This window comes from Mus pahari, chromosome 6 (genome assembly GCF_900095145.1).
Source record: "Mus pahari chromosome 6, PAHARI_EIJ_v1.1, whole genome shotgun sequence".
In the NCBI taxonomy this organism is placed as follows: Eukaryota; Metazoa; Chordata; class Mammalia; order Rodentia; family Muridae; genus Mus; species Mus pahari.
This window is the reverse complement of record NC_034595.1, coordinates 68,352,168-68,357,869: the sequence shown is the minus strand read 5'-3', so window position 1 is coordinate 68,357,869 and position 5,702 is coordinate 68,352,168. Positions and strand designations below refer to the sequence as shown.

The 5,702-nt window shown below is 47.6% G+C and overlaps 1 long non-coding RNA gene and 1 other non-coding gene across 3 annotated transcripts in view; both read right to left on the bottom strand.

Annotated features, from left to right (window-relative positions):
• The window catches only part of LOC110323606, a 10,425-nt gene that overhangs the window by 3,437 nt on the left and 1,286 nt on the right, over positions 1–5,702 (bottom strand). Inside the window, exons 1-2 of one of the 2 annotated variants that reach the window (XR_002380639.1) lie at positions 2,042–2,136; positions 1,707–1,710 (exon numbers count right to left, since the gene is read on the bottom strand). This is a non-coding gene — a long non-coding RNA (uncharacterized LOC110323606). Of the gene's footprint in view, positions 1–1,706; positions 1,711–2,041; positions 2,137–5,702 lie in introns of those variants that run through there. The other variant, XR_002380638.1, reaches the window with a different exon arrangement.
• Positions 2,028–2,143, bottom strand: LOC115064354. Its single transcript, XR_003844174.1, has one exon. It is a non-coding gene; the product is annotated as a U5 spliceosomal RNA (small nuclear RNA).

Sequence of the window (5,702 nt, the reverse complement as noted above, 5' to 3'; positions counted from 1 at the left end):
ATGCCGCAGCAAAGCCCAGGACAGAGCAGTGCCCCATGCCACAGCAAAGCCCAGGACAGAGCAGTGCCCCATGCCGCAGCAAAGCCCAGGACAGAACAGTGCCCCCCATGCCTCAGCAAATGCCCAGGGCAGAACAGTGCCCCCATGCCACAGCAAATGCCCAGGGCAGAACAGTGTCCCCATGCACAGAATGAATCTCGTCTCCTGACTTGGACACCTCCCACCCCTACACTGTCTTCTTGTCCCCTACCTGCCCTAGCCAGTAAGCTGGAAGCAGGATCTCTCTGCTTAAGCAGCTCTGCTCGTGGTAACCCTTCCTCCCTAGCCCAGCTCCAGGGGCACACTGCTCTGGTCCTCCCTAGCCCAGCTCCAGGGGCACACTGCTCTGGTGCCCAGCCAGGCTCCTGCTGCTTCTATCCCCAGAATGATGCCGAGATCTTGTACACAAAAATAGACAGTATTCAGGCGGACATTTTGGCATCCAACAAAGTCAATGCTACCACAGGTGAGCAGCGGGTAAGGGGACCCAGAGCCCTCTCAGGGCCAGCCATCAGGCTCACTCTGGCTTTTGCTGCCTGCAATGTTAGACAGCTGTGACTGCATCAACAACAGCTCCATCAGCTTCTCCACGGGCTTCGATGATGTGAATCAGAGGGAATGCGCCAACGACTTTGAGAAACTTCATTCAGAGTCCAAGGAGTGACAGAGCCCTGTAGCAAACCAGGGAAGCTAAGGTGGTGCCTTGTGGAAGCCTGCCTGCCAGGAGGGTGGCACTGAGGATGATGCCGTTTGGCTCTGGGTGGGAAGCTGAGTATTAGAAAATGCAGTGGGAAAGGGGGAAGCTGTTTCTGCAGAGGATCTAATAAAGAAGTCTTGATGTTACCGCACTGTGTGGTGTGAGCAGAAAGGAGATCTGAGAGCTGTGTAATAGGGTGGAGGAGTGCTCCTACTTATCCGCAGCAAGTCCCAGGGGAAGGGTAACCAAGACTCTGGAAGGGCTCCAGGGCATACTGTGGCCTTAATAGAGACCCCATCTCCTCTTGATGCTCTAAGGCAATGGTTCTCAACCTTCCTAACATTGCGACCCTTTAATACTATGCTATGGTGACCCCAACCATAAAGTTATTTTTATTGCTATTTCACAGCTGTGATTTGTTACTGTTGTGAACCATAATATAAGTATCTGTGTTTTTCATAGTCTTAGGCGACCCCTGTGAGAGGGTCGGCCACCCCAAGGGGTCACGACCCACAGGTTGAGAAACACTGCTCTAAGTCTCTCCTCCTCCCCTCCCAGCCGCCCCCCTGTTTCTCTTCTACCTTTTGCTTTGCTTCTGTCCCCTGTTCCCTCAACCCGTCCTGTTTGCAGACATTTAGCTCTCGTTGTATCTGAAACAACTCCAAAACCAAACACCTTTCCCAGTTCTCCTCGCAGTCGCTCTTCCTTCCTGTAACCCAGTACCAGAGTGCTCCTTGAAGCCTCTTCTTCGTCTCTCTTAACCATCCGCTGACCTCCCAAGTACTTTGAGCCGTCCACACTCCTGTTTCTGCCACCGGCACCCGCACCCCTAGTCTCTTAGGCTGCCTTGCGTGGTACCAAGGCCCAAGCCCAGATCATTTCTGCTTTTTTGTTTTTGAGACAAAAATATAATAAAACTAAGTTTACTAGGCTGGCTTTGAACATTAGATCTTCTGCCAACTAGAATTACAGGCCTGTGCCAGCGGACCCAGCTAACTCGGTTTCGTGTTTCAGTTTGGGCTCTGCTGCTCTCCCCTTTGCTTTGAGTGTTTTGTTGGGGATTTTGTTCGTTTTGGTTTGGCTTATATTTGTTGGTTTTTTTTGTTTGTTTGTTTGCTTGCTTTGCTTGGAGGCTTTGTCGAGTTCGTAAAATTTCTGTCTGAGAGGAGGCAAGGAAGGAATACCAAACATTTAGCTCCTTTTAGAGAAGTTTTAGCAACAGCAAGGCTCTTTGGCTGTTCATAGAGGTCTACTAAATATAGATATATCCTGCTTTTTCACTGCCATTATTAGTCTTGTAAATACAAGACCTCAAAAAATTGAGTTAAGACTCAGAATTGTTCCTCTCCACGGAAATCTTTAGTAAAAGGCGAAAGATTTATGCGATCTGAAGAGAAACCAGAGTACGGGGTGGGGATGCTGTCCGTAGTTCTCACCTGGCTGCGTATCTTAGATCACCGATGGTAACTTTTTCCTCAAAAGTACTTAATATTTCTGCTTTAGTCTCACTTAAATCTGTGAAAGTCGTGCCATTTTGAAAGAAATCAAGATAGAAAAAAAAAGAAACCAGCGGTTTCTGGTTTTAAATCAAGCAATGACCTCTCTGCGGTGCACTGTGGGTATGTAAATGAGATCAAGTCGCCGCCGTCCCACCTCTAAAAATGCCTTAGTTATTTCATCTCCCCCACTCGCTGTAAAGCGTGGGCTGACCACCAGGGGGCAATACAAATGCCAAATATTCGGAATATTACCCTAGTAGGCAAGTCTGGCTTAAAATTGTCACTCTCGGATAACGTGCTCTAAAAGAAAAAAAAAAAAAAGAGCCCTTGTCTATACACGAGATACTGGATTCCACCCTCCGCATTAATCAGTAAATAAACAACAAAGAAAGTATTGTATTAGTATTTTCATTAACACAAAGGATTGAGCATCTGAGTTCCTTGCCCTAAGACACAGGAATGTGTGCCCTAAGACACAGGAATGTGTGCCAAGCATGATAATGGAAAGTTCAAAGACATGGGAGTCCAGCACGAGAGGGTTGAGAAAAGCAAGTGGGGAGGGCTGAGGTGCTGGAACTTTCCTTACCTTAGATTTAAATATCTTGAATGTTATGGGGGAGCTATTGAAAGCTCCAGAGAAAACAATACAACCGAACAGTTGCTGGCTTTTGTTTGCTTGTTTAGGGGTGTTTGTTTGAGACAGGGTCTCGTAGAGTCTCAGTTTCTCCAAGTAGCTGAAAATGACTGAACTGGAGATGGTCTGCCGGCATCCCCAAGTGCTTGAACAGCAGGCATGGTCACACGTCAAACTTGTTATTCCAGATTGATGACTTAGTTTTGTTTTGTTGTTGTTTAGTAGCCATGGATAGCCTAGAACTTGATCTATAGAAAAGGCTGGCCCAGAACTCACAGAGGTCTATCTGCCTGACTGTAACTCCCTAATGCGGGGGGTTAAAGGCTACCACATCATGTCAGGGTGAACTGATAGCTCCCTTCCACCATCACCCAAATCCACACACGTGGTGTTGGGAAGAGTGTGACAAGCTGAAGACCCAGTATCCGATTAGGACAGAGTTGTTAAAGTGTTATTTTAGAGCCGGGCATGGTGGCACATGCCTTTAATCCCAGCACTGGGGAGGCAGAGGCAGGCGGATTTCTGAGTTCGAGACCAGCCTGGTCTACAGAGTGAGTTCCAGGACAGCCAGGACTATACGGAGAAACCCTGTCTCAAAAAACCAAAAAGAAAAAAAGAAAAAAAAAAGTGTTACTTTAGAGCCAATGGGGCAGCACACACTTATAACCTGCAATCCCAGCACTGGAGAGGCAGAGGCAGGAGGTGAATGCTCAAAGGTATCCGTTCAGGACACCCAAGACCAAGTTCTCAGCACAAAGGAGATGTATTTGCCCCTGAGGGACAGAAGACAGGAATAGGAGACAAAGGCAGGAGACAGAGGACAAGGGAGAAGGGGAAAGAATGAGGGAGAGAAGAAGGGGTATTTGTCCCGAGGGTGTCAGAGGACTGCCCCTGGATAGAGAGGAGACAGATGCGGTCCATAGGCAAATGCTGGTTTATAAAGGTAAAGGGGAAACCCGGTGTTACAGTGAGGTAGTTCATTGTTTTTTGTTTGTTTGTTTGTTTGTTTGTTTGTTTTTTAAATAATTTTTAAATTTATGTTCTTTTTTATTGTTTGAGTATTCTGACTCCACGTACACCAGCATATCAAAAAGGAGGTCAGACCCTTTTATAGATGGTTGTGAGCCACCCTGTGATTGCTGAGAATGGAACTCAGGACCCCTGGAAGCTCAGTCAGTGCTCTTAACCACCGAGCCTTCTCTGCAGCCTGAGGTATTTAGTTTTCATTGGGCATGTAAATTAGATGAGCCAAAGAGAGCTTTTGGTTGCTGGACTTCAAGACTTTAGTAGTTAGCCTCCTGAGGAGGAAGTGGCCAAGAGGCTAGAGCTTGGTGGCTAGCTTTAGGAGTGTAATTTAACAGCAAGGCAGAGGGAATGGGGGAGAAGGGCAGGCAGCCTGCCAGAGCCCTGTTTGTCCTGCTTTTGGCTGACTAGAGTCCCTCCAGAAGGACCAGGTATTGAGGCTCTGTCTCAACCACAAAAAGATGCAGTTGTCGGGCCTAATGGCTCACCCTCGAAATCACCATACAGAGGAAGCAGAGGCCAACAGCAAAGGCAGGAGGATCGCCTACAAGTTCAAGGGCAACCTGGTCTACACATCAATACTTTTACGTCAATGCAGAAAGAGTTAAAAAGGAAAACACGCCGGGCAGACAAGGTAAAGGTGCATGCAGCCAGTGTGATGACTTCCATTCAATCCCTAGGATCCACATAGCAGAAGGACGTGACTCCTGCAAGTTATCCCCTGACTTCTGAATGGGCGCGCGCGCACACACACACACACACACACACACACACACACACACGCACACATGCACACGCGCGCACACACACACACACAGATGCACACACACACACACAGTTTATCTATTTCATTTTTTAGTTTCTTTTCTGGGGTTTTTTTTTTGGGGGGGGGGGNGTTGTTGTTGGTTTTTTTTTGGTTTTGGTTTTTAGAGACAGGGTTCCTCTGTGTAGCCCTGGCTGTCCTGGAACTCACTCTGTAGACCAGGCTGGCCTTGAACTCAGAGATCCACTTGCCTCTGCCTCCTGAGTGCTGGGATTAAGTATGTGCACCACACCACCCAGCATAGGACTTTTTGTTTATTTGATTTTAGTTTAAGAGACTTACTTGGTATTATCTCCTCTCATTTATGTGGGGTACATATCTAGGTAGCTAAATAGACACCTCACCATAGTAAATTTTACAGCACCAGTTGTCCTTTGGGCCGTTTGGAATAATGCCATGGGTCATTAGAAGTTGGGCTCAAAATACTTCCATTTGGGTCTTTCTGTCTCAACATGTCCTCCCCACAGTGAGGTCAAATTTAAGTCATAGATATAAGTCCAAGATGTCTACCTCCACCCTAAGCCAGCATGCTGGCTATTTCATACAGAGTCAGAGCCCTGGTCACATTGACTCGTAGACTGTAGACTTCTAAGGCAGAAAAGGCTTGAGTGGCATTTTAGATGGGGGAGGGAGTGGTTACTGTAGGAAACTGGAGGCTGGACCGGGTCCTGGTCTTGCACACTTTTAACTCCAGCACTCAAGCACACAAAAGGGAGAGGGAATGGACCTCTCAGCAGTCAGGAGGTTCTCTGTGGTTAGAGACGGGTGTTGGTGTTGGTGGTAATGGTTGAAAGCGCTGAGGTAACACCGACCTTGTGGAGTGTAACAGCCAGTAAGCTGGAAGGCACCAATCTCACCATACGATTAAATAAACAAGGGACAAATGGAAAGAGAAGGATAACAATGATGAGGAGGCTGGGCGGTGGTGGCACACACCTTTAATCCCAGCACTTGGGAGGCAGAGGCAGGCGGATTTCTGAGTTCGAG